This window comes from Salvelinus fontinalis, unplaced genomic scaffold (genome assembly GCF_029448725.1).
Source record: "Salvelinus fontinalis isolate EN_2023a unplaced genomic scaffold, ASM2944872v1 scaffold_0166, whole genome shotgun sequence".
NCBI classification, from domain to species: Eukaryota; Metazoa; Chordata; class Actinopteri; order Salmoniformes; family Salmonidae; genus Salvelinus; species Salvelinus fontinalis.
Window position 1 is genome coordinate 175,108 of NW_026600375.1, and position 10,867 is coordinate 185,974.

Consider the following 10,867-nt stretch of genomic DNA (forward strand, 5'->3'; position numbering starts at 1 on the left):
TGGGTTGGTCTTCTATTATCCTACTGACGAGTACAGCTTGGGCTGGTCTACTATTATCCTACTGAACAGTACAGCTTAGGTTGGTCTACTATTATCCTACTAACCAGTACAGCTTGGGTTGGTCTACTATTATCCTACTATTATCCTACTATTATCATACTGAACAGTACATCTTGGGTTGGTCTTCTATTATCCTACTGAACAGTACAGCTTGGGTTGGTCTACTATTATCCTACTGAACAGTACAGCTTGGGTTGGTCTACTATTATTCTACTGACCAGTACAGCTTGGGTTGGTCTACTATTATCCTACTGAGCAGTACAGCTTGGGTTGGTCTACTATTATCCTACTGAACAGTACAGCTTGGGTTGGTCTATTATTATCCTACTGAACAGGACAGCTTGGGTTGGTCTACTATTATCCTACTGAGCAGTACAGGTTAGATTGGCCTACCATTATCCTACTATTATCCTACTGAACAGTACAGCTTGGGAAGTCTACTATTATCCTACTGAACAGTACAGCTTGGGTTGGTCTACTATTATCCTACTGAACAGTACAGCTTGGGTTGGTCTACTATTATCCTACTGAACAGTACAGCTTGGGTTGGTCTACTATTATCCTACTGACCAGTACAGCTTGGGTTGGTCTACTATTATCCTACTGACCAGAACAGCTTGGGTTGGTCTACTATTATCCTACTGAACAGTACAGCTTGGTTGGTCTACTATTATCCTACTGAACAGTACAGCTTGGGTTGGTCTACTATTATCCTACTGAACAGTACAGCTTGGTTGGTCTACTATTATCCTACTGAACAGTACAGCTTAGGTTGGTCTACTATTATCCTACTAACCAGTACAGCTTGGGTTGGTCTACTATTATCCTACTATTATCCTACTATTATCATACTGAACAGTACATCTTGGGTTGGTCTTCTATTATCCTACTGAACAGTACAGCTTGGGTTGGTCTACTATTATTCTACTGACCAGTACAGCTTGGGTTGGTCTACTATTATCCTACTGAGCAGTACAGCTTGGGTTGGTCTACTATTATCCTACTGAACAGTACAGCTTGGGTTGGTCTATTATTATCCTACTGAACAGGACAGCTTGGGTTGGTCTACTATTATCCTACTGAGCAGTACAGGTTAGATTGGCCTACCATTATCCTACTATTATCCTACTGAACAGTACAGCTTGGGAAGTCTACTATTATCCTACTGAACAGTACAGCTTGGGTTGGTCTACTATTATCCTACTGAACAGTACAGCTTGGGTTGGTCTACTATTATCCTACTGAACAGTACAGCTTGGGTTGGTCTACTATTATCCTACTGACCAGTACAGCTTGGGTTGGTCTACTATTATCCTACTGACCAGAACAGCTTGGGTTGGTCTACTATTATCCTACTGAACAGTACAGCTTGGGAAGTCTACTATTATCCTACTGAACAGTACAGCTTGGGTTGGTCTACTATTATCCTACTGAACAGTACAGCTTGGGTTGGTCTACTATTATCCTACTGAACAGTACAGCTTGGGTTGGTCTACTATTATCCTACTGAACAGTACAGCTTGGGTTGGTCTTCTATTATCCTACTGACCAGTACAGCTTGGGTTGGTCTACTATTATCCTACTGAACAGTACAGCTTGGGTTGGTCTACTATTATCCTACTAACCAGTACAGCTTGGGTTGGTCTACTATTATCCTACTAACCAGTACAGCTTGGTTTGGTCTACTATTATCCTACTATTATCCTACTATTATCCTACTGAACAGTACAGCTTGGGTTGGTCTTCTATTATCCTACTGACCAGTACAGCTTGGGTTGGTCTACTATTATCCTACTGAACAGTACAGCTTGGGTTGGTCTACTATTATCCTACTAACCAGTACAGCTTGGGTTGGTCTACTATTATCCTACTAACCAGTACAGCTTGGGTTGGTCTACTATTATCCTACTATTATCCTACTATTATCCTACTGAACAGTACATCTTGGGTTGGTCTTCTATTATCCTACTGAACAGTACAGCTTGGGTTGGTCTACTATTATCCTACTGAACAGTACAGCTTGGGTTGGTCTACTATTATCCTACTGAACAGTACAGCTTGGGTTGGTCTACTATTATCCTACTGAACAGTACAGCTTGGGTTGGTCTACTAGTATTCTACTGACCAGTACAGCTTGGGTTGGTCTACTATTATCCTACTGAACAGTACAGCTTGGGTTGGTCTACTATTATCCTACTGAACAGTACAGCTTGGGTTGGTCTACTATTATCCTACTGAACAGTACAGCCTGGGTTGGTCTACTATTATCCTACTGAACAGTACAGCTTGGGTTGGTCTACTATTATCCTACTGAACAGTACAGCTTGGGTTGGTCTACTATTATCCTACTGACCAGTACAGCTTGGGTTGGTCTACTATTATCCTACTGAACAGTACAGCTTGGGTTGGTCTACTATTATCCTACTGACCAGTACAGCTTGGGTTGGTCTACTATTATCCTACTGAACAGTACAGCTTGGGTTGGTCTACTATTATCCTACTGACCAGTACAGCTTGGGTTGGTCTACTATTATCCTACTGAACAGTACAGCTTGGGTTGGTCTACTATTATCCTACTGAACAGTACAGCTTGGGTTGGTCTACTATTATCCTACTAACCAGTACAGCTTGGGTTGGTCTACTATTATCCTACTAACCAGTACAGCTTGGTTTGGTCTACTATTATCCTACTATTATCCTACTATTATCCTACTGAACAGTATAGCTTGGGTTGGTCTTCTATTATCCTACTGACCAGTACAGCTTGGGTTGGTCTACTATTATCCTACTGAACAGTACAGCTTGGGTTGGTCTACTATTATCCTACTAACCAGTACAGCTTGGGTTGGTCTACTATTATCCTACTAACCAGTACAGCTTGGGTTGGTCTACTATTATCCTACTATTATCCTACTATTATCCTACTGAACAGTACATCTTGGGTTGGTCTTCTATTATCCTACTGAACAGTACAGCTTGGGTTGGTCTACTATTATCCTACTGAACAGTACAGCTTGGGTTGGTCTACTATTATCCTACTGAACAGTACAGCTTGGGTTGGTCTACTATTATCCTACTGAACAGTACAGCTTGGGTTGGTCTACTAGTATTCTACTGACCAGTACAGCTTGGGTTGGTCTACTATTATCCTACTGAACAGTACAGCTTGGGTTGGTCTACTATTATCCTACTGAACAGTACAGCCTGGGTTGGTCTACTATTATCCTACTGAACAGTACAGCTTGGGTTGGTCTACTATTATCCTACTGAACAGTACAGCTTGGGTTGGTCTACTATTATCCTACTGACCAGTACAGCTTGGGTTGGTCTACTATTATCCTACTGAACAGTACAGCTTGGGTTGGTCTACTATTATCCTACTGACCAGTACAGCTTGGGTTGGTCTACTATTATCCTACTGAACAGTACAGCTTGGGTTGGTCTACTATTATCCTACTGACCAGTACAGCTTGGGTTGGTCTACTATTATCCTACTGAACAGTACAGCTTGGGTTGGTCTACTATTATCCTACTGAACAGTACAGCTTGGGTTGGTCTACTATTATCCTACTAACCAGTACAGCTTGGGTTGGTCTACTATTATCCTACTAACCAGTACAGCTTGGGTTGGTCTACTATTATCCTACTATTATCCTACTATTATCCTACTGAACAGTACATCTTGGGTTGGTCTTCTATTATCCTACTGAACAGTACAGCTTGGGTTGGTCTACTATTATCCTACTGAACAGTACAGCTTGGGTTGGTCTACTATTATCCTACTGAACAGTACAGCTTGGGTTGGTCTACTATTATCCTACTGAACAGTACAGCTTGGGTTGGTCTACTAGTATTCTACTGACCAGTACAGCTTGGGTTGGTCTACTATTATCCTACTGAACAGTACAGCTTGGGTTGGTCTACTATTATCCTACTGAACAGTACAGCCTGGGTTGGTCTACTATTATCCTACTGAACAGTACAGCTTGGGTTGGTCTACTATTATCCTACTGAACAGTACAGCTTGGGTTGGTCTACTATTATCCTACTGACCAGTACAGCTTGGGTTGGTCTACTATTATCCTACTGAACAGTACAGCTTGGGTTGGTCTACTATTATCCTACTGACCAGTACAGCTTGGGTTGGTCTACTATTATCCTACTGAACAGTACAGCTTGGGTTGGTCTACTATTATCCTACTGACCAGTACAGCTTGGGTTGGTCTACTATTATCCTACTGAACAGTACAGCTTGGGTTGGTCTACTATTATCCTACAGAACAGTACAGCTTGGGTTGGCCTACTATTATCCTACAGAACAGTACAGCTTGGGTTGGTCTACTATTATCCTACTGAACAGTACAGCTTGGGTTGGTCTACTATTATCCTACTGAATAGTACAGCTTGGGTTGGTCTACTATTATCCTACTGATCAGTACAGCTTGGGTTGGCCTGACTGTGAAAGACCAATATGGGATTCATCATTTTAGGTCATTCAGAGTGTATGTCACTGTTTCTCATGCTTTTCACACAGGGTGCCTTTCCTTCTCTGGGCCGTTTGGAAAATGTTTTACTAAATTAGAGTACTGTGTACCCACTTCTCCAGGCACCACTACACCACTGACCTACACAACAGCTTTCAATATACCAGTATTTAGTTTGGAAACTTTCAAAAGAAATGCTGGTATAAATAATAAAATATTAAAATATATCAAATTATCCATTTATTTGTTTCTAAAGTGGTTGAAATGCTGTGAAAAAGTGTTGTACTCCACTACAGCAGTAAAATAATCGCTATTCTCAAAGTTGAGCACCACAGCATTTATAGGCTCCTTTTGCCAAGTGGTGGATTTGGATTTTGGAGATCCTCCGGCCTCCGACTCATTCACTCGTTCACTACTGGGCCAGGGGTGTGTCCCAAAGGTATTTACTGCTTCCTGAAGTGTGCACTCGTTCACTACTCCCCATAAAGTGTAAAAGCATTGGATTGGTGAAGGCGTAGGTTATAGTATGAGTTTCCATACTAATCAATTCCTGTCAAATCCTGTCCATGAAGGGAAGTGGGAGATTATTGGGACACAGCCCAGGTATGCAGACGTTTCCCCAGCCCAGGTATGCAGACGTTTCCCCAGCCCAGGTATGCAGACGTTTCCCCAGCCCAGGTATGCAGACGTTTCCCCAGCCCAGGTATGCAGACGTTTCCCCAGCCCAGGTATGCAGACGTTTCCCCAGCCCAGGTATGCAGACGTTTCCCCAGCCCAGGTATGCAGACGTTTCCCCAGCCCAGGTATGCAGACGTTTCCCCAGCCCAGGTATGCAGACGTTTCCCCAGCCCAGGTATGCAGACGTTTCCCCAGCCCAGGTATGCAGACGTTTCCCCAGCCCATCACCACTTCAACAAATACCAATCAATCAATATATCATCAAATCCTTTATGATTAGCCAATTTTACTTCAGGCGTTTCACTGGTGGTCTGGAACAAAATCCTGCAACGCCTGTATCTCTCCAGGGTTGGTGGGTGACTGTATCTCTCCAGGGTTGGTGGGTGACTATATCTCTCCAGGGTTGGTGGGTGACTGTATCTCTCCAGGGTTGGTGAGTGACTGTATCCCTCCAGGGTTGGTAGGTGACTGTATCTCTCCAGGGTTGGTGGGTGACTGTATCTCTCCAGGGTTGGTGGGTGACTGTATCTCTCCAGGGTTAGTGGGTGACTGTATCTCTCCAGGGTTGGTGGGTGACTGTATCTCTCCAGGGTTGGTGGGTGACTTCTGGACCCTGATCAGACATGGAGTAGTTGGCTCTGCATTTACACTGGGGCTCTGTTCACAAACACAAACAGACCCCACAGAGCCCCAGGACAGCAAACATATTAGACCCAACCAAATCATGAGAAAACAAAAAGATAATTACTTGACACATTTGAAAGAATTAACAAATAAAAAGAGCAAACTAGAATGCTATTTATCCCTGAACAGAGAGTACACAGTGGCAGAATACCTGACCACTGTCACTGACCCAAACTTAAGAAAAGCTTTGACTATGTACAGACTCAGTGAGTTAGCCTTGCTATTGAGAAAGGCCGCTGTAGGCAGACCTCAAAACAAATCAAATTGTATTAGTTATGAGCCCCTAACCAACAATGCAGTTAAAAAAATATGGAAAGAATAGGAAATGAAAGTAACAAGTAATTAAAGAGCAGCAGTAAAATAACAATAGCAGGACTATATACAGATGGGTATCTGGCTCTCAAGAGAAGACAGGCTATGTGCACACAGCCCACAAAATGAGGTGGAAACGGAGATGCACTTCCTAACCTCCTGCCAAATGTATGACCAGTTAATTCATACTGTATGTTGTAGTCTGTCCAAGAGGGGAATCACACAGACTGATCTCAGTTAATTCATGCTGTATGTTGTAGTCTGTCCAAGAGGGAAATCACACAGACTGATCTCAGTTAATTCATACTGTATGTTGTAGTCTGTCCAAGAGGGGAATCACACAAGACTGACAGCCTGTAATTTTATTAAAAGCATTCAGTTGATTACATGGCAGTTTAGAGAGAAACAATGACAATAATCTACATCATAATCAATATCATAACATTTATAATCAATAACATCATTATCTCTATACTACTAACAACATCATAACAATAATCTACATCATAATCAATAATCAATATCATAACATTTATAATCAATAACATCATTATCTATATACTACTAACAACATCATAACAATAATCTACATCATAATCAATATCATAACATTTATAATCAATAACATCATGAGAGGTAAACAACAACAAACCCCTTTAATAAAAAATGTTTCAAAATACAAAGAATGACCAGATGATTATAATAATATATGGACTAATAATGGAGACACTTCAAGATAAATAATCTAAGAGAAACTAAATAAGATAAAGAATCTAAGAGACACTAAATAAGATAAAGAATCTAAGAGACACTAAATACGATAAAGAATCTAAGAGACACTAAATAAAATAATGAATCTAAGAGACACTAAATAAGACAAAGACATGAGGAGAAAGGCAAAAAGCAATACATTCTGGAACACAAAACAGACTAATTGAGCTATTCTCTTAAAATAATCATAACCCCATGTTACCAAAAACCCATGTTACCAAAAACCCCATGTTACCAAAACCCCATGTTACCAAAAACCCCATGTTACCCCCAACCCCATGTTACCAAAAAACCCATGTTACCAAAACCCCATGTTACCAAAACCCCATGTTACCAAAAACCCCATGTTACCCAAAACCCCAAGTTACCCAAAACCCCAAGTTACCCAAAACCCCAAGTTACCCAAAACCCCATGTTACCCAAAACCCCATGTTACCCAAAACCCCATGTTACCCAAAACCCCATGTTACCCAAAACCCCATGTTACCCAAAACCCCATGTTACCAAAACCCCATGTTACCAAAACCCCATGTTACCCAAAACCCCATGTTACCCTAAACCCCATGTTACCCAAAACCCCATGTTACCCAGAACCCCATGTTACCCTGGTGGTATAAAACAAACTGAAAGGAATAATGGTGGTTGCAGTCACTCCTTTTAGATTTCTTCCAAGGTTCTAGAAAGATAAACTTATTCTGAACTTGTTATTAAAATTAGAACCACTTCAGGTTTGTCACCACATTTTAAACACCAGTCCACTGCTGACCATCGATTTAAAACACAAAACTGACCTAAGATCAGCATGTAGGGTCAGCTTCATTCTACTCCTACTCCGTCCCCTGGGCTGCTCTCTCCTCTCCCGGTCCAGCTTCAGCTCTGGAGCTCAGAGAGACCGTCTCCATGGCATTGACATAAAGATCCATGCTGCTCACCCTGTTCACTCTCTTCTGCCTCCTGGTGGGCTAGGGAGACACAGCACCAACAGTCAGACATTTACTCTCTAGTATCTCCATTCTCTCTCCCTCTCCCAATCCCTCTAGTTTAAATGACTTGTAACGTCTGAGTAAATGTCTTTACCTTGTAGTACAGGTAGGAGGTGGTGATGGCTGTCAGTAGGAGCAGCAGCACTACAACGTGTCTGATGATGAAGGCTGGCAGAGGAGAGGCTGCAAACAGAAACACCTTTGATGAGGGGACTGATCATCATCACATAGATCTGTGGGAAATCTGTCAATGACAAAGTTATAAGTCTGGTTCATGTTCAGTTACCTGTGATGGTGAGGGAGAGGAGATTGCTCTCAGAGGAGAAGTTATGAGAGAAAACATAATTGTCATAAACACAGCTGTAGTTCCCTTGGTGGGAGTCATCTGCAGCAGGGAAGAGGAAGGCAGCAGAGTGATTGACAGCTGGCTGGGTCTGGGTTCTGTTGGAGCCGGTGAACGTGAGGAGGAAGGAGCCTCCTGGGTACTGTGGCTGAGTGGAGCAGGTGATGGTGAAGCTGTAGCCCCATAACATCTCAGGCCCCTGGTGGCCCCTGGAGACCCCTCCCATTGAGTCAGTCAGGGAGATATCAGGCTGGACCAGGAGGTCTGTAACAATAAAAGAGAAGAAGAAAAACCTCCTCAACTACTTTCCTCATTTAGATATGACAATAACATGACATGTGACAGTGGTAGTGAGTAGAGACGTTCACTGAGAACACTCACACAAAGCATTCTGGGATATTTAAGTTGTATTTGCTTCCTACTTGACTGAGTGATCTATTTTGCAAAGCAGACTGACAAGCTAAACAGTCATCATGAGAGGTGCAGAGGAAGTTGTATGAATGAAAGAAATCAGTTGAATATAATTATAATATGTTAATATTTCCTGAGCAGATCACTGTGAGTCCAGGAAGGAGATATAATACATGGACAAAAGTATGTGGAACTCAGCAGTGAGTTTTACAACAGAGGATTATTTTTACGCTCTACGTGGTTCAACACTCGGCGGACCGTTCTGTCAGCTTGTGTTGTCTACCACTTCACGGCTGAGCCGTTGTTGCTCCTAGACGTGCCACGTTAAGTCACTGAGATCTTCAGTAAGGACATTTTACTGCTGATGTTTGTCTATGGAGATTGCATGGCTGTGTGCTTGATTTTATACACCTGTCAGCAACAGGTGTGCCTAATCTACTAATGTCCACATACTTTTGGCCACATAGTGTATCTTGTTATTACCTGAGCAGATCACTGTGAGTCCAGGATAGAGATCATAACTTTTCCAACACTCCCTCAGTGAAGACTCAGACCCAGAACAGATAACTAAAAACCCTCTAGTGGTGTATCCAGTTAGGACTGAAACAGTGGAGCCACAACCCAGCTGTCTACACACTACTGCAGCTATAGCCTTCACGCCAGAGGAAGATCCCACAATCCTCCACTCTCCCTGGTCGTACCGCTCCACTCCACCACCACAGCGACTGCCTCCTCCCACCAGCCTCACATCATCAGGCTCTGAGAAAAGAAAAGAGAGAGACAGTAATCTTACTATTTTCTCACTAAAACACACCTATATTGTCTCTCATATTCTTCACTCCAGGTGAGAAACAATGTTGATTGAGTGACAAACTGTTTCTTACCTGAGCAGGTGAGTCCAACAGCATTACCAGGTAGGCAGGTGTTGTGTTTTCTGTCTGAGGTGTCACAGTCCAGGAGAAGGGACTCTTTGCCTTTACACTGGAACTCTTTATCCCAGGTCTGACCCTCACCTCCTCCATAGAGCCCCCCCTGTAGAGCTGCAGGAGCCCCACAGCCAAGCTCCCCACAGACTACCTCTGCATCCTGCCGGTCAAAGTCAGCTTCACACACTGAGGCCCAGGACTGATTGGACTTCACCTCCACTCTCCCAGAGCAGAGACCAGCTCCATCCACAAGCCACACAGACTCTGGAGAAAAAGAGTTGGTTGAACATTCAATCAGTTTTGTTGATGACACTGTCAAGGACTAAACACAAATATGTTGGATAAAAGATTGTAGTTTGCTATGTTTGATACTGTAAGAGGTAGAAATGGGTTCTTAGTCACTCAGGATAGGTTTGGGAATAATGCAGGCAGGAGACAGGAATAAGTTCACTTCACTTTATAGAAAATAAACAGCTGGACATCCATCAGGCAGCTTCACTTCAGTACCATCTGAACTACAATGATCTGCCCATGAACATCTCCCATAAACCAATATGACAAACACAAATATAATGTTTAAATACATCTGACATCTCTCCCTCTATTTAAATGAAATTAAAAACACATAAAACATGATACATGGTAATATTGTATAATGTATAAATAAATCTCTCAATATGACCAGTCTCTTACCTGAACAGATCACATGATGATAATATTCACCATCACAGACACCAGGTCCTCTGATGACACACCGTCTAATAGAAGACTCATGTCCCCTGCAACTCCTATATAGTGTGACTCCTATTCTTCCATCTTCAATCAGAGGTCCTCTAGATTCAGCTACAGGATTCCCACAGTCCAGCTCTCTACACACAACCTTAGTCACTATTATCATGTCCCACCACCTATTGCATAGACCCAACCACTCTCCTCCATAGAAGGCTTCCACTGTCCCAGAACAGGAAGTGGTCCCATTCACCAGTCTGACTGAGAGTTCAGCTGTAAACAGCAGAGAGGAAAACACAGTGGTGAGGACAGATGATGACAGTGATTCTGTTATTCTAACAGCAGTAATGCTTTGTGGTTGACAAGTATTAGTAGTTCCATAAAACACTACTTGTTATTGGGTTTTAGAATGGTTTGTATGGACACATGAATTTCTCCATGTGGGATAATAAAGTTGACTAATATTGAACTGCTATAATCACTGTA